We start from the raw sequence: 25,920 nt of genomic DNA on the forward strand, positions 1-25,920 counted from the left end.
GGTCTTTGTTACTCAAAGGCCTTCTCAACTTTATTCCCTTACACTTTAAGTTTAGAAGAAGTTGACTTTCCTTCCAAGTTAAGGTGTCAAATTGTTATTCTTCTGTTGTGTGTGCTTGTGACCCAATTGATTTTTTCCAGAATTAATTTTCTTTTATATACTTTGGCATATCAATAACTGCTATCATACATTACTGACATTATGTTTTACCAGTTCTTCCCTTGGGCTACAATCTTCTCAATGGAACATGCTCATCATATTTCCAGCCCATAGCATCTGTTTCCTTTCTACTCACTAAGCCATAGATGCATTAAGATGCATTTTCTTAGGCAATTGCCTATTTCTGGCACCATGTATTCAATCAGCCACAGTCTGATCAAGAAATTACAAATCATTCTGAGTTGCATATAAAATATTACTTAATACAGAGATTTAGAGGCTTATACAATTATCGAGATAGTTGAGGGTATTGGGACCAGCATTTTTATGTACGCATTTATGTATTACTTGGCAAGATTCAATCTTCTTCCAGATAGTGTTAGTGGCACTGAGTGGAAAAGACAGAATTGTATGGCACATCATAAGTATTTAATTAGTAACAGAGCCATACCTCCATCCCAGAATATTGGGAATGAACTTAGCTATTACGATTTCTGCAACTGGATGTAGAATTCTATTCAATAAATATCTGATATGAAGAGAATGATGAGGAATTAAGGACAGAATTGTATTTCTTGTGATTATTATACAACAAGTCCTTGGTATTTCTATGAGAGCATGTTTGTATTGATGTATTTTTGCCAAGGGGGAATGAAAACATCCATGATCTCATCTTAAACCTTTTCATACCTAATGAGCCAGAGGGAAATTTTCATTGCTTTATGGCCAAGCAGTGTTATTCAACTAAACAGGAAAATAAAAAGAAGAATAGCCTGAAGGTATATCGAAGATCCGAGAGCCCATACTGACAGAGATCACCACTCAGCCAACCTCGTAGAGAAGGAAATCACTTTTATGTTCTTTCATATCTCTAGAAATATGATTGCGATTCAGAGTTTGGATGACTCTGCCACTTAAGAGCTGTGTGATCCTGGGGAAACTATTTAAAATTTAAGCAAGTTTTCCTTATCATCAAAGATGGAAAATTTTCTTATTTCAAAGGCATAATGGGAATTAAAGGAAAATCAGTATTAATAAAATGAATGTTCAATAAAAGGTAGATGATTTTACATTATCAGAGGATGAGATGAAGAGAGGTAAGAAAAAGAGAGAAATGTAAAGAAAAGAGAATGAGAAAAAGATAAGAAATAAAAGGGAACAGACAATATGAGAATAGGATATTATAAAGCTAAAAAGTAAAATGAGTAGTGTTCCTAGCAAGTAGACCAGAGATGGACTTCTGAGCCCCTTACTTGTTGACGGATTCTCGTCTTGTTTATGTATTTCGGTGTCCTCTCTAATATTACATTGCTTCAATTCACATCAGTATTGAACATCTGCTGACCAGGTACTGTGCACCTTGCCAGGCATTATGAGGTAGGTGGTGCTGAGGGGACTCGAGGCAGATGGTGTGGGCAACTCCAAGAATGCCACCAGGGCAGTAAGGGAGACACCCGCCTGAACACTGTGAAAGTGAAAGTGAAGTCACTCAGCCTTTCCGACTCTTTTCAACCCTGCGGACTGTGTCCATGGGATTTTCCAGGCAAGAATACTGGAGAGGGTTGCCATTTCCTTCTCCAGGGGATCTTCCCAACCCAGGGATGGAACCTGGGTCTCTCACATTGCAGGCAGACACTTTACCATCTGAGCCACTAGGGAAGTCTGTGAGTAGATCTCAAACATAGAAAAGAAGTTACAACAGGAATGAAATGTGGAGGGGTTATTTTTTCTTCATTAATCAAGCACATAATCTCAATAAGATTGACAGCATGTAGAAGCTATCATCAAAAGATCCACTTTTCCATAGAGTTACAAAACATATCGTAGTAACTATAAGCTGCTGAGAACTTTCAATTTCTGAATACTAGATGCTGAAGACATTGCCAATCACAAAATTAAAAAGTACAGATTTAGAATGCTATTATATTTACTTAAAAAAATAGAACCTCATCAGTTCCTAAAGAGCTGACAAAGTATTTCCCAGTGGTTTCAAGGTATTTGTTAAATTACAATAAAAATTCATATTTTAATAAAATTCCCCATGAATTCCCCAGAAAAATATTCAGGAAAGTTTATTAACACAATCAAAATTATTTTCTTTCCAAAACAGTTGGCATGAGTAGGCTTTCATTTTGAACAGACTTAGCTTCAAATTCTAATTTTTTTCTATTTTCATATTTGAATTCTCTGATATTTTACTTAAACTTCACCTGTAAAATATGGGGTAAAATGGTGTCAAAAGTATTGAAGATGATAATAACCTTATGGAACACAACTATTACACTGTACATGCTCAATAAACAGTAGATTTTACTGCTAGGAGAAGTTAATAGCAGAGGATGAGATGGTTGGATGGCATCATCGACTCAATGGACATGAGTTTGAGCAAACTCCAGGAGCTGGTGAAGGACAGGGAAGCCTGCGGGCTGCAGTCCATGGGGTAGCAATGGACATGACTGAAAATGTGTAGGGAAGTGGTGCCCTAGTGATTCAAAAGACCTTTCTTGTGTGGTTCCTGACCTACTTACATTCCAGATTTAAGAGAGAGAGATTCTTGATTCTCTAATTAGCACCAGATCCTAATTTCTTAATTCAGGAAAGTTAGAATTCACAAGAGATGGGAATGCCCAGTTTAAGTTCTGGGTTTTACCACAGTGATTTTACAGTTTCACATCTTACTCAACTCTTTGTTCCTCAAAATCATTTATAGCATATGGATGCAATGCCCGTTTCCTACCTGTGGCTGTAGCATCAGGATTAAATGGGAAAACGTAAAGGAGAGCCCTTTATAAACTGTAAAACATTATACCAACATAGTAATTATCCTCCAAAATTATATCATGCCCAAGTACAGTGAGTGATGAATATGTTTGTCAAATTGATTAATTTATTAATTAGTTAATAATCAAAGAATTAGTCTATTTTGCCTCCAACCCCTCCATCCTCAACCAGTGAAGCAGTTTCTGGGAAACCAAAATCTAGACCCAAGAATGCTGAGAGCTCCCTTAGAGCTTTCCATTTTTTTTAATACCAAGAATTTAAAAATATTACTTAGAATGCTATTTCATACATTTAAATATACATTCACAGTGGGAAGGGATATGGTACTGAAGAAAAGGTTAAGAGCTGTGGTAAACCTGATAATTGCCTACACAATATCTATGTCGCATCTTATTAAACAGCCTCTGAGCTTTGTCAGTGTGATCAGTTAAATGAAGACTCTCATACCCTCTTGCACGTAGAGATGGACAGTGACATATAAGTAGAGGTCGAAAGTTCTTTAAAGACATTGACTCAGCTGGCAAATATCGTTTCGTCCTTCCCTCATTTCCCTTCTTCCTTCTTGAAGCACTAATATAAATCCAGAGCACCAGTTACCCATGAAAAAAGCTTAAGGTTGAAAATCCAAGTGCTAAGAAAGAGAGCAGAAAGACAGAAGGCACTCAGGTGTCTGATACTACTGTGTCTCCTATGAACAGACAACTTCTGATATTGGTGTTTTGTAAAAGAAAAATAGCCCTTATTTGTCTTGCTGCTGCTAAGTCACTTCAGTCGTGTCCAACTCTGTGCGACCCCATAGATGGCAGCCCACCAGGCTCCCCCATCCCTGGGATTCTCAAGGCAAGAACACTGGAGTGGGTTGCCATTTCCTTCTCCAATGCAGGAAAGTGAAAAGTGAAAGTAAAGTCAGTCAGTCGTGTCTGACTCTTGGTGACCCCATGGACTGTAGCCCACCAGGCTCCTCCATCCATGGGATTTTCCAGGCAAGAGTACTTAAGCCACTGTAATTTCAGATCTCTGTCACTAGAAACAAAATATAATCCCTAACTCTTATAAGAGACTCATTTTTTTCAAAGTTTTGCATAGCAGTTGAAGAAAAGAAATGCCAAGTTAATTATTTTAATAGTATGGAAGTGTTAAAAGTGTTTGTTGCTTAGTCGTGTCCAACTCTAGCCTGTCTGGCTCATGTGCCCATGGGATTTTCCAGGCAAGAGTACTGGAGTAGTAGCCATTCCTTTCTCCAGGAGATCTTCCCAACCCAGGGATCAAACTTGTGTCTCCCACATACTGTCTGAGCCACCAGGAAAGCCCCATTTAATAATCTATTTCAATAAAATATTAATCTAGGACTTATCAGTAAGTGAAATAAAGAAATATAAATAAAACAATCACTACATAATATTTACTAAATATAACGTTTCTCAAACTAGAATTTAAATTTTATTTAAAATATTACTGTGCATATTTCAATGCCATTCTCCCAAATCATCCCACCATCTCTCTCTCCCACAGAGTCCATAAGACTGTTCTATACATCAGTGTCTCTTTTGCTGTCTCATATACAGGGTTATTGTTACCATCTTTCTAAATTCCATATATATGCATTAGTATACTGTATTGGTGTTTTGCTTTCTGGCTTACTTCACTCTGTATAATAGGCTCCAGTTTCATCCACCTCATTAGAACTGATTCAAACATGTTCTTTTTAATGGCTGAGTAATACTCCATTGTGTATATGTACCACAGCTTTCTTATCCGTTCATCTGCTGATGGACATCTAGGTTGCTTCCATGTCCTGGCTATTATAAACAGTGCTGCGATGAACATTGGGGTACACGTGTCTCTTTCAATTCTGGTTTCCTCAGTGTGTATGCCCAGCAGTGGGATTGCTGGATCATAAGGCAGTTCTATTTCCAGTTTTGTAAGGAATCTCCACACTGTTCTCCATAGTGGCTGTACTAGTTTGCATTCCCACCAACAGTGTAAGAGGGTTCCCTTTTCTCCACACCCTCTCCAGCATTTATTGCTTGTAGACTTTTGGATAGCAGCCATTCTCACTGGCGTGAAATGGTACCTCATATGAAACGAGTCGCCAGTCCAGGTTAGATGCAGGATACTGGATGCTTGGGGCTGGTGCACTGGGAGAACCCAGAGGGATGGTATGGGGAGGGATGAGGGAGGAGGGTTCAGGATGGGGAACACATGTATACCTGTGGCGGATTCATTTTGATATATGGCAAAACCAATACAATATTGTAAAGTTAAATAAATTAAAAAATAATAATAAAATAAAATAAAATATTACTGTGCCTTAAAATTCTCTTCTCTTCACTGGATTGTATGTGGGAAATAATGCAATGAAATGTATGAAGAATATTCTAAAAGTTTAATGGTGGTCATCTCTGGATAGTAAAATTACAAGAAAATTTTTTTCTTCCTCTTTTGAATATGTTTTTCAAAATGTTCAAACTGAGAATTATAAAATTATAAAACTATACACAAAAATATTTGTCTGTCTCATGTTATGAAAATTAAAGAAAGTTAAATAGTAGGAAGCTCAGAGCTGGCATTTTCTACACACTCTTTTTACTTTCATGGCCTTTTCAAGTTTCTAAGATGAATATGAGTGCATGCTAAGTTGCTTCAGTCGTCTCTGACTCTTTTTTGACCCTATGGTTGTAACCCACTAGGCTCCTCCATCCATGGTATTCTCCAGGCATGAATACTAGAGTGGGTTGCCATGCCCTCCTCCAGAGGACCTTCCCCACCCAGGGATTAAACCCAAATCTCTTAGTCTCCTGAATTGGCAGATTGGTTCTTTACCACTAGTGCCGCTTGGGAAGCCCAAAGATGAGTATGTTTTGAAGTATGGGAAAATTATGTATTATAACTTATAGAAGAAAATATATGATAAAACATTAATATTTTATTTATATTTAATCTTTTTTCCATTGCATATATATGTATATGCATCTATTTTATATATTTTATACTTTTATATAGTGACTTTCCAATTTTTCCTGCTTCAAAATATTTTCATCATATTTCTTTGATTGCATATGCCATTACTTACTTTAGTATTTTATAGATATATGACTGTGATAGAATTTTCAGTATTACAAATAGCAATCCCATGAGCAGTTTGTACCTAAATATTTTTCTGAATCTCAAAATATTTCGTTATGATAGACTCTCAGACATAGGAATACTGAATTAATGGATGTAAGCTTTTACCCTTTATGAGATATAGCTAAATACCTGCCTATGACTGTTTTAAATTTTTATAATCTTTGCATTTGTGTGTAGGCTCTGCTTCATACAGTAACTCAACTTCTCTAAGCTTCAGTTTCTTCATCCATAAGGCAGGCCTAATACTGCCTCATGAAAGTAAAAGTGAAGTCGCTCAGTCATGTCCGACTCTTTGCGACCACATAGACTGTAGCCTGCCAGGCTCCTTGATCCATGGGGTTTTCCAGGCAAGAGTACTGGAGTAGGTTGCCATTTCCTTCTCCAGGGGATCTTCCCAGCCCAGGGATCAAACCCAGGTCTCCCACATTGTAGGCAGACACTTTACTGTCTGAGCCACCAGGGAAGCCCTAATATTGCCTCATAGTTTCGGGCAAAGATGCCATGAAATGATTCACCCACAGGATTTCACACAGTGCTTAGCACAGAGCAGAGGACCAGCAGTGATCATTTTCTCACCCTCTCCCCTGGAAGATAACTGTGTCTGCTGAAATTTCACTTTTCTACCCCTAATGCCTTCTGCAATTCATTTTTCATCCAGCCATCAGCAACACCCCTCTAGCTCTGTTGTTTTGTAGCTCTGTCTTCCTTTTTACATTTCTTATCCCCGGCCACATTGCCTGTGTCCCATCTATATTAGAAAGAGCTTATCTTATTTCTGCACTCTATAAATAACAGACTGCTGATAAGAATAATAATGGAAAGTCAGACTGCAGTAGAGCAGAATCAGGAGAAAATAAGGGTAACATTGAGTGAACTGCAACAGGAAAGAAAGGATGCATGGTGGATAAATGATTCTACACTCAGAGGTGATGAATGCCATCAAGCAACAACTATGCCAGGAAAACAGAAAAAGGGTCAATGTGAATAAGGGGGAGTGAAAATAAATCAAGGAGTATTGAGAAAGCCAAACAGGGCACAAAAGGACAGCTCTTAAGCTAAGAAAGTAGAGAAGTAGATGTGGGCATGGATTGGGGGATGGAAGACTAAGAGGCAGGGGTGGGGGAAGATGGAGCCTGTTATGAATGCCTTTCAGGCACAAAAGGAAGACACAGTCTGTGAAACAGCCAGTAACTCCAGCAAAGGCAGAATGGCACTGATAAGGCATTGCTATCTGAGTCCAAAGGAAGCCAGATAGAATTTAATCACCTGAAGATGGGCACAAAGGACAAGAGTGAGTATTAAAAACTGATATTTAAAAATCAACCACAAACTCATGCAACATTGGTGACTATGTTTGGTACCTGGTCTGGTGTTGTTTGAACCACAAACAATTTTGAAAAATAACTCAATGTTCAAAATGAGTCCAGCTTTGAGTTATGTCTAATCTTTCTGTGGCCCTTGGCCCCTTGTTGCCTCTGTGAGGCATGGTTTCAAGCTTTTATGGTCGACTCTTTCTTCTCTCCCTTAGGGTGGAGTCCGTCAACAAAGTTCCAGTGGATTCCTCTATTCCCAAACTGGCCATCTGATGGATCTTCCTGAAGCATGGCTTGGGGAATGGCACTCCATTATCCCAAAACCTTCAATGTACTGCCTGCTCAGTTGAGCCCAAGTTCTGGCACAAAGATCTCCACCAGCTAGCACCAACTGATCTTTCCAACTGGACTCCCATATTCCTGGTAAATTGTCTTAGACTCTGGAGTCTGCAGACCTTTCACTTTTGTGTAGGTAGATACCTTATTCTCTGGTACTTGAGTACACTGAGAAGCAGAACCCAAAGGCCAGGTGAAGAATTTTTAAGCCATTTGTCCTAAAGAAAAATGATGACTCATTATGCTCGCTTCATATGAATGATCTTTTAAGAGCCTCCATGTCATAAATGAAAGGGAAATAAAACAAAGAGGGGGTATATGTATGTGTATAACTGATTCACTTTGTTGTACAGTAGAAACTACCACAATATTGTAAAACAACTTTACTCCAAAAAAATTAATTAGAAAACAAGCAAAATAAAAGAAAAATAAGAGCTATAACACTGATCCTTATTGTAAGTGCACATGTATATATCCTTAAAATTTTGTGTTTATTGAAGTTCCTTCATAGCTCAGCTGTTAAAGAATCCACCTGCAATGCAGGAGACCTCAGTTCGATTCCTGGGTCAGGAAGATCCCCTGGAGAAGGGACAGGCTACCCACTCTAGTATTCTTGGGCTTCCCTGGTGGCTCAGCTGGTAAAGAATCCTCCTGCAATGCGGGAGACCTGGGTTCCATCCCTGGATTGGAGACATCCCCTGGAGAAGGGAAAGGCCACCCAATCCAGTACTCTGGCCTAGAGGATTCCATGGACTATATAGTCCATGGAGTCACAAACAGTGGGACACAACTGAGTGACTGTCACTTCACATAGCAGATTTGGGCTTCCCAGGTGTCTTAGTGGTAAAGAATCTTCCTGCAGCACATGCAAGAGGCAGAGGTTCAATCTCTGGGTAAGGAAGATCCCCTGGAGTAGGCAACCCATCCAGTATTCTTGCCTGGAAAATTCTATGGACAGAGGAGCCTGGTGGACTACAGTCCAAGAGGTCACAAAGAGTCAGACATGACTGAACAACCGAGCATGTAGCTGATTTACAATATTTTGTTAGTGTTAGGTGTGCATCAAAGTGATTTGAGGGGTGCATGCTCAGTTTCTTCAGCCACGTCTGACTCTTTGTGACCCCATGGACTGTAACTTGCCAGGCTTCTCTGCCCATGGGATTCTCCCAGCAAAAATACTGGAGAGGTTGCCAAGTCTTCTCCCAGGAGCAAAGTGATTTAGTTATCTTGTAAAATCCTCACAGCAACTTCATGAGGTAGAAACTGCTTTCCTCATTTATCAGATAAGGTGGGAGGAATTATCTTCATTTTATCACTGAGAAGTTAAATAATGTACCTAAAGAACATGAAGTTAAATTCCCCACCAGTCTTTGCAACCCTCTTGCAAAGTCTATACTTCAACATTAAGCATTCTTTTTTTGGTCTCTAACTATTTGGTTCTTGAAATGTTCTTCCTGGATCCTTTATCCTGGTATTATGACCATTTTGGTCTGATTTCCTTCTTGTACAGTCTTTAAAATTGATATCATCATATTCTGTTTTGCAGCATTGAGCTCTGTTCTCAAATAACCCATGCAATTCACCTGCAGAGGGTAGGGGGAAGGCAGGCAGTCATGGGCTCATGTTCTCTTTGCAAAATGGAAGAACTTGGCAATAATATTCTCCTAGAATTTGAAGTTAGAAGATCATTAAATTCAGTCTCAATTGTGCCACTTTCTAGTCTGGGTATACTTAAGTAAGCCTTGAAAATGATCTGAGCTTCAGTTTCCTTATCTCTAAGAAGGTGATTCCAATATTCTTCCTTTCTGTTCCCCGGGGTCATTGGAAGGCTAGGATTATGGGATGAGTATGAAGGTCATTTATAAGCTATAACACGCTGCACAAATTATCAGAATGATTATGACATGATCTTCCCATAGTTGTTTTGTGCCTTTTAATCCAGGTTTAGACCAGAACTGTCATATCTTTGACTGGTTCTTTGAATCACTTCAGTTTAGTTCAGTTCAGTCACTCAGTCGTGTCCGACTCTTTGCGACCCCATGAATCGCAGCCTGCCAGGCCTCCCTGTCTATCGCCATCTCCCGGAGTTCACTCAAACTCACGTCCATTGAGTAGGTGATGCCATCCAGCCATCTCATCCTCTGTTGTCCCCTTTTCCTCCTGCCCCCAATCCCTCCCAGCATCAGAGTCTTTTCCAATGAGTCAACTCTTCACATCAGGTGGCCAAAGTACTGGAGTTTCAGCTTTAGCATCATTCCTTCCAAAGAACACCCAGGGTTAATCTCCTTTAGAATGGACTGGTTGGATCTCCTTGCAGTCCAAGGGACTCTCAAGAGTCTTCTCCAATACCACAGTTCAAAAGCATCAGTTCTTCCATGCTCAGCTTTCTTCACAGTCGAACTCTCACATCCATACATGACTACTGGAAAAACCATAGCCTTGACTAGACGGACCTTTGTTGGCAAAGTAATGTCTCTGCTTTTCAATATGCTATCTAGGTTGGTCATAACTTTTCTTCCAAGGAGTAAGCATCTTTTAATTTCATGGCTGTACTGACCATCTGCAGTGGTTTTAGCTCTTAACAAATACCATTAGGTCTGACAATAATAGTGAAAATCATTTCTGAAATGTTTCAATCCTGGGTTGAATCCAAGCTGAAGGAGGACTTCCCTGGTGGTATAGTGGATAAGAATCTGCCTTCCGGTTCAGGGGCCCCTGTTTAAGCCCTGGTCTATAAAGATGCCACATGCTGCAGAGCAACTAGACCCTTGTGCCACAACTACTGAGCCCACGTGCTGTGACTATTGAAGCCCATGTGCCAAGAGCATGTGATCTGCAGCAAGAGAAGCCACCACAGCGAGAAGCCAGCACAGAGAGAAGCCGGCACACCCTAGCTAGAGAGTAGCCTCCACTCCCTCAACTGAAAAAAGCCCTCACATAGCAGTGAAGACCCAGCACAATCATAAATGAATAAATATATAGCTTAATGATTTTGTCATCTGATTCAAATGTCAAATTATTATTCCAGGACTAGCATGTGACTTTCTGTGTTTATTCATCTTTAGTGTTTCTATTCCTAAAAACTTGTGAAAAAGATGAATACCAGTAAAGACAAAACAATGCCACACTCAGTGATTCTTTTCTAGATCCAATGGTGTCATTCTATAGTACGGAAGGAATACATCTTCCCTGATTTATTGTTTTGCCAATTAAAAAGTAATTTAATTAGGTTTCCTCACAGCTTCTCCATTGTGAAGGAGCCAGAGTAAAAGCTTTAAATTTTTAAAGGCTAATCTTGCTCTATTTCATCTAAGAAAATTGGAAAACACCAGACTTTTAAAAGTTTTAGGGACTCTCCAGTCCTCAATCTCTGTCTCTGTCTCTTTTATTTTTTTTTCCTCAAAACTCAAGGTTGCGGATGGGGCAACTTTACTTTTTCTCAACATTTTGATGAGTTGAGAAGAGAACTACATTAGCAGGGAGGGATAGGAAAAATAAATCTATAATCAAATAATGACAGTAATGGTGTTAAATTTTTGGTCCTTTACAATTTATATGGCATGATTTGAATTTATTTTTACATTAGCCACTATGAAGTAGATAATGTTAATCCCATTTATTTAGATGAATAAACTGAGGGTCAGAGAGGCCCAATGCTTTGCTTTTGAAAATTGAAGATACTGAGGCAAGAATTAGGGTACTTCCTTTAGTTGTCCTGCCAGTGAAGGGCAAAGCCAGAGGGAAAATCCAAACCTTTCTGCCTCTAGAACCTTGGAAGACCCATGGGGCCACATTCATTTCCTTCTTGGAAATCAGAATAAAGTCCAAAGAGTTCACCAGGGGAGTTTATCTGTTTGGATGAGAGCATGTCACTGTGACCACAGCAGGATGTTGAAATGGTTCCTTGGAGTTCAGAGTTTTAATGAGGACCGTGGGTAAGGGCAGCACACTCAGAGGCCAGTGGATTCCCTGGGGGAAGTCTGCTCTGAGTGCACCGGATAGAAACACTTTGGAGCACAAAGCGATCAATTGTCAACCCTGCAGAACCCAGAAGAGCACATGGACTTCAGCCCCGGGAGGTTATATGTTCAGTTCAGTTCAGCCGCTCAGTCACGTCCAACTCTTTGCGACCCCATGGACCACAGCATGCCAGGCCTCCCTATCCATCACCAACTCCTGGAGTTTACCCAAACTCATGTCCATCAAGTTGGTGATGCCATCCAACGATCTCATCCTCTGTCATCCCCTTCTCCTGCCTTCAATCTTTCCCAACATCAGGGTCTTTTCAAATGAGTCAACTCTTTGCATCAGGTGGCCAAAATATTGGAGTTTCAGCTTCAATATCAGTCCTTCCAATGAATACCCAGGACTGATTTCTTTTAGGATGGACTGCTTGGATCTCCTTGTAGTCCAAGGGACTCTCAAGAGTCTTCTCCAGAGGTTATGTGTACATGTTCTCTTTGCAAAACGGAAGAGCCTTTGCATATGGAGCAAGACATGAGCTGAGCCTCTGGGGAGCTGAGCTGGAAGAGACCTTCACAGAAGCCACTGTGGGCCAGAGGACCATCTTGTTTGTTGAAGAGGAAAGAGTAATCAGGAGCCATTCCTTAGTCGGACATTCTATCACAACCTTGATTTCTCTCTTCTTGTTCTCTCTGTGTCTCCTCCGCTTGGTTAAGAAATGAACCCACTGCCCCAGGAAACTCTCCTCTATTGAGGGCAGGGTGTGGCTGGAAGTTAAGAGGCTTCCTCTCTGATTATTGGTCTGGAGGACTTTGGGGCCCCGGGTCTATTCCATGAGCCAGTTAGATCGCCAGAGCAATTGAAATACTTCGGAGGAATCATGGCATGGAGTTCAGTGCTGGCCCAAAACTACTCAGCCTGTTTTTCAAGAGCTTTCCACTGACCTCTTACATTCTGAAAAAGGCCCTGGTAGTCTAAGTAGGAGCAACATCCAACATTATCTATGTGTGTCCCGGACTCTGTTCTCACCCATCTTCCCTCCTAAGAGCAAAAGTTCTGAGAACCTTTTGGTAACTGATCTGGTTACCAATATCATGTGTTATTATAGAGACCCTGCTCCTGTCTGTCTCGCTGTATCCTTGTTTTTGTGTCTGTTATTGTCTCCTGTTTTCTCTTTTAAACTTCAATGTGTATTGGGCTTAGACAGCCCAAGAACAAGTTATTTTAAAATTTACATCAATAATGTTTGCACATTCTTCTACAAAATTGCACATACTCTGTTAGCTTAATTTCTAGATGCTTTATAATTTATGTGGCTATGAAAATCATATCATTTTTCTAATTGTTTATTTTGGCCTCTGGGGCCACTATCTGCAATAACATTGCTGAACCCTCCAATGGCATTTAGTAGATGACCTATACATTATTTTGACTATTGATGTTCATAATCCAATAGACTATTAGACTATTAAATATTGAGATCAATTGCTTGCTCCACTGATTTGGGATGTTTGTAAATTATTTAATTTTAGGGGAGACTCAGATTTTCAATTTTCAAAATGTGGTTGACTTGAATTTCATAGGTGAAAGGGGAAGAATCGCACAGTGAATGCAGTTCAGATGCTTGGTTCAGTGTGGCTCCGGGCCTGGCCTAGAACTCAGTCACGTGGCCAAAGTCGTTTTTCAGAAGGAACACGTTCCTTTGTTCCTAGCACATAGCTGTGTGCTGTGTGTTCACATAGTGCTAGGAACAAAGGAATGTGTTCCAGTCATTGCTGCAATGCTTACCTCTCTCTCTAATTTGTAGAGATTTGAGTTTTACTTTCACTGAAAGAAAAAAACTACAGCATATTTTTTTCTGGCTCCATATTTTCTGTTGTAATTTTTTTCTTTCAGTGACATCTCCATGGAAGGGGAACTGGTAGGAAATAGAGGAAATTAAATTAAAACAAAGAGACTATAAAAATAGATATTTTAACATTTTTAATCTCTATGTTCCCAAAAGGAAATTTATATATACATACATGCACAGATTTATAGGTATGGAGATCAGACAGAACTATAAAGGATTAATGAAAGAATTTCATTATGTCATGGATTTTTCAGCTTAAGTCCAAATTTAAATATTTTGGCTGCAGCCATAGAAGACAAATCAGTAACTAACAGGGCATTGAAGATGTATTTACCACCAGAGTGATATTAAAGCTTGTCACCTAGGTGGGTTCAATATGCAGATGTTCACAAAGTGCATGGTGGCTAGCAAATCCACTGCTGGTCATGCACATGCGGCTCTATGCAGCCTTCAGATGGTCTCAAACGCACTGTCTATAAAGTGTCAAACTCTCTGCAAAATGCACGATGAATCATACATCACTGAATCCAAGAAGTCACAATGCTTCATGTATAACTGTCTGAGAAATGCACGGCTTCCTGCCAAAAAACACACAGCATTTTCACCTGGCACTCATTTATATTCAAAACAGAGATCTGTTAAGACTTCCCTGGAAATTCAGTGGTTAAAACTTTCAATTCCAATGTAGGGGTTGCAGGTTCGATCCCTGGTCAGGCAACTAAGACCTATGTGGGGCGTGGCCCAGAAAAAAAGACATGCTCATGTGATACCACTCTAATGGCAGAAGACGAAGAGGAACTAAAGAGCCTCTGATAATGGTAAAAGAGGAAAGTGAAAAAGCTGGCTTAAAGCTCAACATTAAAAAAACTAAGATCGTAGCATCTGGTCCCATCACTCCATGGCAAATAGATGGGGAAAAGTAGAAGCAGTGACATTTTATTTTTTGGGGCTCCAAAATCACTGTGGACAGTGATTGCAGCCATGGACTTAACAGACACTTGCTCCTTGGAGGAAAAACTATGATAGGCCGAGACAGCATAATAAAAAACAGAGACATCACTTTGCCCACACAGGTCAACAGTCAAAACTATGGTTTTTCCAGTAAACATGTACGAATGTGAGAGTTTGTTCATAAAGAAGGCTAAGCACTGAATAATTTATGATTTCAAATTGTGGTGCTGGAGAAGACTCTTAACAGTCCCTTGGTCTGCAAAGAGATCAAACCTGTCAATCCTAAAGGAAATCAAACCTGAATATTCTTTGGAAAGACTGATGCTGAAGCTGAAGCTCCAATACTTTGGCCACCTGAGGTAAAGAGCCAACTCATTGGAAAAGACCCTGATGCTGGGAAAGACTGAAAGCAAAAGAAGAGAGTGGCAGAGGATTAGATGGTTAGATAGCATCACTGACTCAGTGCACATGAATTTGAGTGAAAAATGGGGGGACCTGGAGTGCTGCCGTCCATGGGGTTGCAAGGAGTAGGACATGACTTAACAATTGAACAATGATGGAATACACAGTTTTCTTTGAAATTGTCAAGCACTCCTGGTATACAACTGTAAGAATGAGTTTCTGGCTTACCCAGGTCCTGGAAGTGGGGTACATACTGGCTACCATGCATAGTATGAAATTATTTGTGAGCATATGCTCACGAATTCTCCAACTGTCTAGCATCATTCCCTACTATTGTCTGCAACTTACAGACGAGGACATGCAGGCTCAGAGAAGTTTGGGAAACTTGCCAAATATCACCCATGTTAATAGATAGTATATTTGTGAATTAATCCCAGGTCTGACTGCAGAGGCTGTATTTTCTTTTGCTCTAACCTACAATGAACATCTCAGTGAATAAATTTTAGGCTTGAAAGTTAGAAAGACAAAGACTTGAGTCAGGAAATCAGTAGACATGTTGTAGAATCAGAAAGCAGTTCATCTCTGCCTAATCCGTGGACACACAGGAACCATGAAAAGGAAAGTGAAAGTGAAAGTCGCCCAGTCATTTCTGACTCTCTGCGACAGCATGGACTATACAGTCCATGGAATTCTCCAGGCCAGAATTCTGGAGTGGGTAGCCTTTCCCTTCTCCAGGGGATCTTTCCAACCCAGGAATCGAACCCAGGTCTCCCACATTGCAGGCGGATTCTTTACCAGCTGAGCCACAAGGGAATCTTTGAAAAGGAAGCAATAAAGAATTAAACTGAAATTGTAGATTGGGATTTTGGAGGAGCCATAGTAGAAATTCCTTCAGATCAGATCAGATCAGTTGCTCAGTCGTGTCCGACTCTTTGCGACCCCATGAATTACAGCACGCCAGGCCTCCCTGTCCATCACCAACTCCCAGAGTTCACTCAGACTCATGTCCATCGAGTCAGTGATGCCATCCAGCCATCTCATCCTCTGTCGTCCCCTTCTCCTCTTGCCCCCCAATCCCTCCCAGCATCAGAGTCTTTTCCAATGAGTCAACTCTTCACATCAGGTGGCCAAAGTACTGGAGTTTCAGCTTTAGCATCATTCCTTCCAAAGAAATCCCAGGGCTGATCTCCTTTAGAATGGACTGGTTGGATCTCCTTGCAATCCAAGGGATTCTCAAGAGTCTTCTCCAACACCACAGTTCAAAAGCATCAATTCTTCGGAGCTCAGCCTTCTTCACAGTCCAACTCTCACATCCATACATGACCACAGGAAAAACTGTAGCCTTGACTAGATGAACCTTTGTTGGCAAAGTAATGTCTCTGCTTTTGAATATGCTATTCAAATATTCAAATATGCTAGGCTGGTCATAACTTAAGTTAGGAGAACTGTGTATTTTTTTCTTCCTACTCAGGTAGTTAAGGTATAGTATCAGAGGGGAGAAATACAGGTTCCAATACTGACTAACATTCATTGCCTGTGTGTTTCCAAATGAGTTTCTTCATTTCTCTGCATCTCAATTTTCTTATCTTTAGAATGGAGCTAGTCATAGTATCCATTGATGAGTGAATAAAACAATGAAATGTTATTATTATCATTGTTAATTAGGAAACCTATTTTAACACAACTTTATGTATGAGACATTCCTCTAAGGACTTCCCTGGTGCTTAGAGGTTAAAGCATCCACCTGGAATGGGGGACACCCGGGTTCGATCCCTGGGTCGGGAAGATCCCCTGGAGAAGGAAAATGGCACCCCACTCCAGTACTCATGCCTGGAGAATCCCATGGAGGGAGGAGCCTGGTAGGCTACAGTCCATGGGGTCGCAAAGAATCGGACACGACTGAGGGACTATGGGATGGGATATATGAGACAGCACACAGGATCTGGAGTCAAGAAATGTTGAGTAAAATGTTTTATGAGCTCTCCATGGAGCCTGACTTATCTCAGCTTCCTGAGTTTTTAATTTTTAAAATTTTCCCAAGATAATATATGATGCTGCTGCTGCTGCTGCTAAGTCGCGTCAGTCATGTCCGACTCTGTGCGACCCCATAGACGGCAGCCCACCAGGCTCCCCCGTCCCTGGGATTCTCCAGGCAAGAACACTGGAGTGAGTTGCCATTTCCTTCTCCAATGCATGAGAGTGGAAAGTGAAAGTGAAGTTGCTCAGTCGTGTCCGACTCTTCGTGACCCCATGGACTGTAGCCTACCAGGCTCCTCCGTCCAAGGGATTTCCCAGGCAAGAGTTCTGGAGTAGGGTGCAATAGCCTTCTCCGATAATATATGCACATGGCTTAAAAAATAAAGACAAAAAAAGTAAAATAGGAATTTTGGTATGCAACAATTTCCTACTAGATCCATCCTTACTTCTAGAGACACCCTTTAGAAATACAAAGCTAGTCACTGATTTTTATATTTATGTTTAATTGCTATCTCCTGATGTATCAATTTTAGATATATTCAGCTGGGATTGATGTTAATCTAGCTCCTTTACCCTTATCCCCCTGTCTCTTTCCCTTCTTTCAATTTTCTGTTTGTCCACTGTTTTTTTTTTTTTTTTTTAACATGTTTGCAATTCATCTTTGTTCTTTATTTCTTATTCATCAAACACAAATGCATATCTTGACTCCCCACCTGTAGGATGAGAATATTAATGTCCCTGCTGTTTCCTTCAGCCCTCTTTCTATTTTTACTCTCTAACTTTCATTTATCTTTATTTATTCAGCATCAAAATTGGTATCACTAGATCCTAATCTGTAACCACCTTACTTGTGTGTGTGTGCTAAGTCACTTTAGTTGTGTCTAACTGTTTGTGACTCATTGGACTGCATCTCACCAGGCTCCTCTGTCCATGAGATTCTCCAGGCAAGAATAATGGAGAGGTTGCTGCGCCCTCCTCCAGGGGATCTTCCCAGCCCAGGCAATGAACCCATGTCTCTTACATCTCCTGCATGGCAGGTGGGTTCTTTACCACTGGTGCCACCTGGAAAGCCTAACCACCTTCCTTACTTCATTTATATGTTAATTCTAAATGTTAACAATAAATAGTTTACATAATTACAGTTTTATAAATATCAAAATATAGAGGTGACAAATTGTAGTTTAATTCCTTTCTTTTGTAGTGTCTATGTTCCTCTGTGCTTTAACTTGCTTTCTTTTTTTTTCTTAAACTTTGACCTTAAACATAACTCTGTTGATTAAATTTTATTACATCAACTGTTCTTTTGTTATCTCCCCTTTCTCCAGGGACCTCCTTCCAAAGCCTCCCTTTCTTAATTCTATATAATGAAGACTAATTATGCTCAAATTATGTTCCACTGTTGGATTTATAGGTTGATCTTCCATAGCTCTTCTAGCTTGAATGCACTATCCCATATTTTATTCTTGTTTTTGCTAGAATATTTTTTCAGGTATTTTAGCAAGAAATTGCTTAAAGGAGGTCAACTTTCAGAGTCCTTTCATGTCTGAAAAGCAACTCAATTATTACTAACTTCAAAAGTAAATGTTAGTTTGGTTGGATGATGAGTTTCCATATCAAATTCACATTTCACGTATGAGTCATCCACCAGCTTTCCGGGATGCAACTCCTTAATCCTCAACAATTTATAAGTAAGGTTATATATACTTAACATTAAAAGCAGAATAAGATATACCCTATAGGGAAGCAGAGTAATTTTAGGATTCCTCATTTAATTTCAATGATTATATTAAAAATGAATCATTTTAAAGCCCAGGTATGTGCTTATAAACTTTTATTCTTATTTTTTCTGTTTATTCTAACATTGTGGTTCTCAAACTTTAGAGTGCATAAGAATTACTCTGCATGGCAAATGTACCAAACTATGTACAGATCTTTGTAAAGGAAATTTATGGAATTTTTAGAGATTATTTTTCTTTTCGTATTTAAAATCACATATACCTTATAAAACAATGACACTTTACAGTGTTTTTGTTTTGTACTTTTTAGTGATATAGAGAATTATAAAGCTGCTTACATTTAATGCTGTATCTAATTCAGCAAAATATACCAGACTTCATAATAGAATTCAAAAGAATTTTAGAGGCATTGCTTTTTGTGTGCGTTTAAGCACCCATTTTTACTCATCAAAAATTTATTTTAATTGTTTGTTTTTTAGGCAACTTTCAGGATCTTTTTATCCTTGATGTTTTGAATTTCATATTGATGCTCCAAATGGGGATCTTTTGTTGTTGTTTCTTCATTACACTTAGTTGTTTGCTTCCTTTAAGTGGAATACCATGTTATTTAGCTCTTACAGATACTCTTTTGTTATTCCTTGAATGATTTCCTTTTTGTTTTCATGATTTCTTATCCTGGAACCCCTTTCAGTAGTATATAGGATCTTTTTTTTTTTTTAATTTTATTTATTTTTAAACTTTACATAACTGTATTAGTTTTGCCAAATATCAAAATGAATCCGCCACAGGTATACATGTGTTCCCCATCCTGAACCCTCCTCCCTCCTCCCTCCCCATTCCATCCCTCTGGGTCGTCCCAGTGCACCAGCCCCAAGCATCCAGTATCGTGCATTGAACCTGGACTGGCAACTTGTTTCATACATGATATTTTACATGTTTCAATGCCATTCTCCCAAATCTTCCCACCCTCTCCCTCTCTCACAGAGTCCATAAGACTGTTCTATACATCAATGTCTCTTTTGCTGTCTCGTACACAGGGTTATTGTTAAGAGTGATGCTTATGATTTCTTCTTACTCGTTTTATGCTTCTTTTTATTTTTATTATTTAGGTAACAGGAATTTATTCTTTGTAATTTTGAACTCTTTGTTGAATCTTTTGTTTTGACAGTTGTATTTTTAATTTTTAAAAGTGGTTTTTTTTCCAGTTTTCTAATTTTCCCTTTATCCACAGCTTTTTCTTTCTGCTTTTTAATTGCAATTCATTTCCTCATATTCTTAAGGATATTAGTCATAGTTTTTTTTTTAAGTTCTATTCCTCAAATTCTCTGATTTTAGGGGATCATCCTCTTCTGTTTGCTTATCCTGCTCTTTGTCTTTTGTTCTTCTACTAGCTACTGCTGCACAACAAACCGTACTAAAACTCAGTGGCTAAAAACAACAGTTTGTTACTTCTAATGCTTTTTCATGTTGCTTGGGCTTGGCTGATCAATTACTGCTTTGTGTCTCTCATAAAACTGCAGTCATATGACAGCTGAGTTATAGAAAGGATTTATTATTCTTGAAGTCTAATGTGGCTTCTCCATTCATAAGCTGAATAGCTGGACTGGGTTGACTGGACTAGCTGGTGATGTCCAAGATTCATTCTTTCTATACACAGACTCCTTGCGCTACTGGGTAAAGTCTCCTCACAGCATGTAAGGGTAGATTGCATGGATACTTGGACTTCTTACATGGCAGATGGCTTCCCCCAATGTGAATGTTCTAAGGGTCTCAAACAGAAACTTCAGGGTTCTTTGCATCTAGCATCGGGAGTCCCAAAATGTAATTTTTATGACATCTTATTGGTTAATCAAGTCACTAAAGCCAACCTAGATTAATGGGAAAGAGAATAACACTCAACTTCTTGATTAAAGAAATAGCTGCTGCTGCTACTGCTGCCAAGTCGCTTCAGTCGTGTCCGACTCTGTGCGACCCCATGGACTGCAGCCCACCAGGCTCCTCCGTCCATGGGATTTTCAAGGCAAGAATTCTGGAGTGGGTTGCCATTGCCTTCCACACAAAGAACAAAATATTGGGATATCCAGGTTTCAATGCTGTATATTGAAACAACATTGTTTTATGATCCCAGATATAAGATTTCAAGATTATATTATAGCTCTATTTTTATTTTTTGAGGGATCTCCATACTTTTCATCATCACACAGCGTGTTGCTTCCACAGGTGCAATGTACAAATGTCCTAACTGGAATTCTACTTTACTTTCTAGTCTCCATCTACCCTGGCCCTGGTCTGTTTCTCAACCGTATCACAAAGCTATATTTTTTCCTCTCTTATCTCTTTACCTTTCTTTCCATCAGTTCAGTTCAGTCACTCAGTCATGTCCGACTCTTTGCGACCCCATGAATCGCAGCACACCAGGCCTCCCTGTCCATCACCAACTCCCGGAGTTCACTCAGACTCACGTCCATCGAGTCAGTGATGCCATCCAGCCATCTCATCCTCTGTCGTCCCCTTCTCCGCTTGCCCCCAATCCCTCCCAGCATCAGAGTCTTTTCCAATGAGTCAACTCTTCACATCAGGTGGCCAAAGTACTGGAGTTTCAGCTTTAGTATCATTCCTTCCAAAGTAATCCCAGGGCTGATCTCCTTCAGAATGGACTGGTTAGATCTCCTTGCAGTCCAAGGGATTCTCAAGAGTCTTCGCCAACACCACAGTTCAAAAGCATCAATTCTTCGGCGCTCAGCCTTCTTCACAGTCCAACTCTTACATCAATAAATGACCACAGGAAAAACCATAGTTGAAGTCAAACTGCTGGTACATGTTTAGATCATATGTATTTATATTTTCTTGTCATATCATCATGTATTTTCCCATGTCATTAAAATATTTTTAAAACATTATATGTAGTGATATAATTTCTATACATATAATTTCCTAAGTATGATAGATTTTTTTCTATTTTCATGCTATTACAAAAGCTTTTAGAGTAAAAAAAATGTATATATATAAATATTTTTAAAATAATTTTTATGTAAGAAAAGTGAACAGAAAGAGTGTTATACAACACTTTCTTCTGTCTTTGTTTAGTAATTTTGTTTCCTGTGTTGCTGTTAAGAGTACAGCTTAAACAATCTTTTTTTTTTTTTCTTTTCAAAAATGGTCCAGAGGCCCATTTTTTAGTCCATTTATATAGGAGATTGATTTTCTATGCTTCTTTCATAAAAGACTATTTGCTAAGATGAAGGATTCTTGGGTCATGATCATTTTCTCTAAAAATTCACCAGATCTTGCTCTGTTGTTTTCTTTTCTCTTGAACAGCAAGTCTGAGACATTGATTTCATTCTGAAAGTAACCTATATTTATCTACCCTGGAAGGCTATGCAATTTCTCTTGATTTTTTAAAATTACTTTTTAATATCATCATAAAGTGTCCTATTCATTGTATTTCCTTGGACTGTAATGAGCTTTTAGCTTTCTATTGCCAGATACTTTTATTTTCTTCTAGGAAACTTTAATCTCTTATTGATCTGAAGGCAGCTTCCAATATTCCACATTATCTTTTTGGGCAGGTATTTGTTCTCTCTTCTCCAAACTAATTTTTTTTCCATAATTTGTATCTCTTTGTTTTATTCTAGGAGGTCATTTTCCGTTTTCACTGCACATTAGTTTGACTGTCAGTTATTATATGCAAGGTAGAATTTAATTTTGTGTTGGGTCTTACTGTCACTCTTATATCTCACACAGATCTCCTTCCACTGTGCTGTATTATCTGTCTGACTGTTTTCTTTCAATGTCCAACTTTCTCTGACACTCAAAACAGAGATAATGCCTGAAAAATCATCAAGGTTCCCTCTGTCTTCTCCTTTAACCACAGCTCCTGAGGATGTTTTCATAGTAATAACACTGTGAATCTGAAAGCCATAGGAGTAGAGACTTTAATTATATGAAAAATTTATGTGGAGCCACCTTGGGGAATAGATTTCTACTATAATTAGTGATATTTGAGAAACATGAGTTCAAATTCAGATCATCTTCTTAGTCCAGAGGAAGTTTTGCTAATGATAATACCTCATATGAGGATCAAATGAGTTTTATAGATTGAGCCAAAAAATAGGAAATGATTTGTAAATGTTAGAGAAAAGCAAATTAGAGCTGAAAAGAAAAAAAGGCAGAGGAAAAAATAGAAGAAAAGATATATTTTTGTGATGCCTCTGTGGTGAGAAAAAAATGAGTAAAAATGAGTAAAATTGAAAAAAAATTAGAAAAAAGTACTTTTCTATCTACTAGCAAGTGGGGAGCTGAGATTGGTTATGGCCTGAGGAGTCAGTTAGTGGTCAGCAAGGTTCTGGTTTTCTATTGCATGGAATTATCATGTCATTCTTGACAATGATACTGAAATATATATGCCCTCTTTTCTTTCAGTGGTTCATTTAGGGGGTCAACAAATTTTGGGGGTCCAATGATTATTTAGTGTAAAAGAAATGTAGCATTGTTACAAGGAAAATCATGACTGATTTTAAACTAAAATATTACTTTTATGACCCTGCTGCCAGGGACTGTCTTGATAATTTGAAGTGTAGATGGTGTTTTCAAGCATGTATATGATGGAACTGGAGTTAAATATAGAAGGTGATCTAGTAAAATCTCCACTGATTTCACTCCTTGTCTCTCCAAAAATATTCTATTATTGATAGGGACAGATAAAAAGACAAAGTAACTGCTTAAATAGTTAATCCCACTAGGGGATTTTAAGTAGAAAAAAATATAGGAAACTCCTGTAAGTTAATGATTATTCTAGAAAGCAGGTTTGCTTAACCATAAAACCCAGCAGACTTGTCTAACAATAAAACCATGCAGCAGAAGCATAAGACGTGCCCTCAAACAATAAAACAGTGGTGGCGTGAGACCTAAATTCTGCCCAGTGAGCTCAAGACATGCTCTCGGCACACATAGACACAAAAACAATAATTTATAGAAAGGTGACATTTCAAAGTGAAAGCTCCTCATTGTACTGAGACCTGAAATAATTTTTCCGTAGTGCCATGACAGTCTTGGCTTGACAACACAGAGACAAGAAGACTCCCCTGCCCAAACTGGAGGAGGAACTGATGATGGAAATTTGACATCTACTCAAGAATGAGGAAGAAAGTGGTCTTTCCCTCTCCTCACTTTTCCTTTGATTATAAAACTGTAGCCTACTAAGTTCTCAGGGTGTGGCACTCTTTTACTTGCCTCTTGTAAGCCTCACAAGGGTCCTATTCTAATAAATCAATTCTTATCTATCACTTTGCCTCTCACTGAAATCTTTGTGAGCTGAGACATAAAGGACTGGAACTTCTCAGAACCCCCAAAATGCCATCTAGCAGTTTCATTATTAGTTGCTTTCAAGAAATAAAATGGTGATACTTTAGAGTCTTCCTCTTACCTAACCTCTCAACATAATTTGACCCTGTAAACTGTTCCTTTTATATTAAATCTTCTCAGTTTTTACCCTCTGTGGTGTTCTTAAGGGTTGAATATTGCTGTTTCTATTCCTTTTCTGCCTTCTTGCTTATGTTTCTACCAGTATTTCACCAATAGGTTCTCAACATTCAGTTTGAGGCACACATTTATTCACTCTAATTCCTTTAGAAGTGCTGCTGCTGCTAAGTCACTTCAGTTGTGTCTGACTCTGTGCACCTGATAGACGGCAGCCCACCAGGCTCCCCCATCCCCGGGATTCTCCAGGCAAGAACACTGGAGTGGGTTGCCATTTCCTTCTTTAATGCATGAAAGTGAAAAGTGAAAGTGAAGTCTCTCAGTCATGTCTGACTCTTCATGACCCCATGGACTGCAGCCTACCAGGCTCCTCCGTCCATGGGATTTTCCAGGCAAGACTACTGGAGTGGGTTGCCATTGCCTTAGAAGTGCTAGATTCTATCTATCCTGTTGGTTTTAGCTGTACTCAAGTCACTAATATATGTTTCAAAGCCCATAGCTTTCTTTTCAAATCATGAACAATATATTTAAATGTTTATTTAATAATTCCTCTTGGGTTTGTTAAACATACCTAAATCCCATGGCCTAAAATGAATTACTTCATTATTCCTCAACAAAATTGGCTCTTTTTTTTTTTTTACTGTTCTTTTATTCACTATAAAATTAAGCCATCTATTGAGTCAAGGAAACAAGGAATCCAGGAATCATTCTGACACAGACTTCTGTCTCTTTCTCTCTCTCTCTCTCTTTCTCTATCCATGTATATATAGACATAATTCATCATCAAACACTGTCATTTTCCTTCCTAAATATTGCACAAATCATCCCATTAGTTCATATTAACTACCATCTACTTAGCAATAACCTCGTAACTGGTTTACTATGGTCCAACTCTCTCTAGAAACATTGCTTTAGCGAGAATAATCTTTTAAAACCATATTTGATCACACTACACTCAGCTAAAGATTTCCATACATATCTCAGAATTCAGAAGATAAAGATAGCACTCCTTACTATGACTCATAAGGCAAAAAGATAAGACACTGAAAGATGAACTCCCAGATTGATGTGTCCAATATGCTACTGGAGAAATAGCTCCAGAAATCATGAAGAGGCTGAGCTAAAATGAAAACAATGTCCAGTTGTGGATGTGACTGGTGATGGAAGTAAAATCTGATGCTGTAAAGAACAATAATGCACAAGAACCTGGAATTATAGGTCCCTGAATCAAGGTAAAGTACAAGTGGTCAAACAGGAACTGTCAAGAGTTTTAGGAATCATTGAATCCCAGGGATGGGGGAGCCTGGTGGGCTGCCATCTATCGGGTGGCACAGAGTCGGACACAACTGAAGTGACTTAGCAGCAGCAGCACTTCTAAAGGAATTAGAGTGAATAAATGTGTGCCTCAAACTGAATGTTGATTCCTAAACTAATCATTTAGGAATCATTCCAACATTTTAGGAATCATTGAAATGGACTGGAATGGGCAAATTTAATACAGATGACCATTATATATACTATTGTGGGCCTTAGAAAAAATGGAGTAGTCCTCATAGTCAACAAGAGTCCAAAATACAGTGCTTGGGTACAGTCTCAAAAATGACAGAATGATCTCTGCTCATTTCAAGGGAAAACCTTCAATATCACAGTAATCCAAGTCTATGCCCCAACGAGTAATGCCAAAGAATCTGAAGTTGAATGGCTCTATGACCATTCAAGACCTTCTAGAACTAACATTAAAAAAAAAATGTCCTTTTCATTATAGGGCTTGGAATGCATAAGTAGGAAGCCTGGAGCAACAGGCAAGTTTGGCCTTGGAGTACAAAATGAAGCAGGGCAAAGG

This window comes from Bubalus bubalis, chromosome 7, assembly GCF_019923935.1.
Source record: "Bubalus bubalis isolate 160015118507 breed Murrah chromosome 7, NDDB_SH_1, whole genome shotgun sequence".
Taxonomy (NCBI): domain Eukaryota; kingdom Metazoa; phylum Chordata; class Mammalia; order Artiodactyla; family Bovidae; genus Bubalus; species Bubalus bubalis.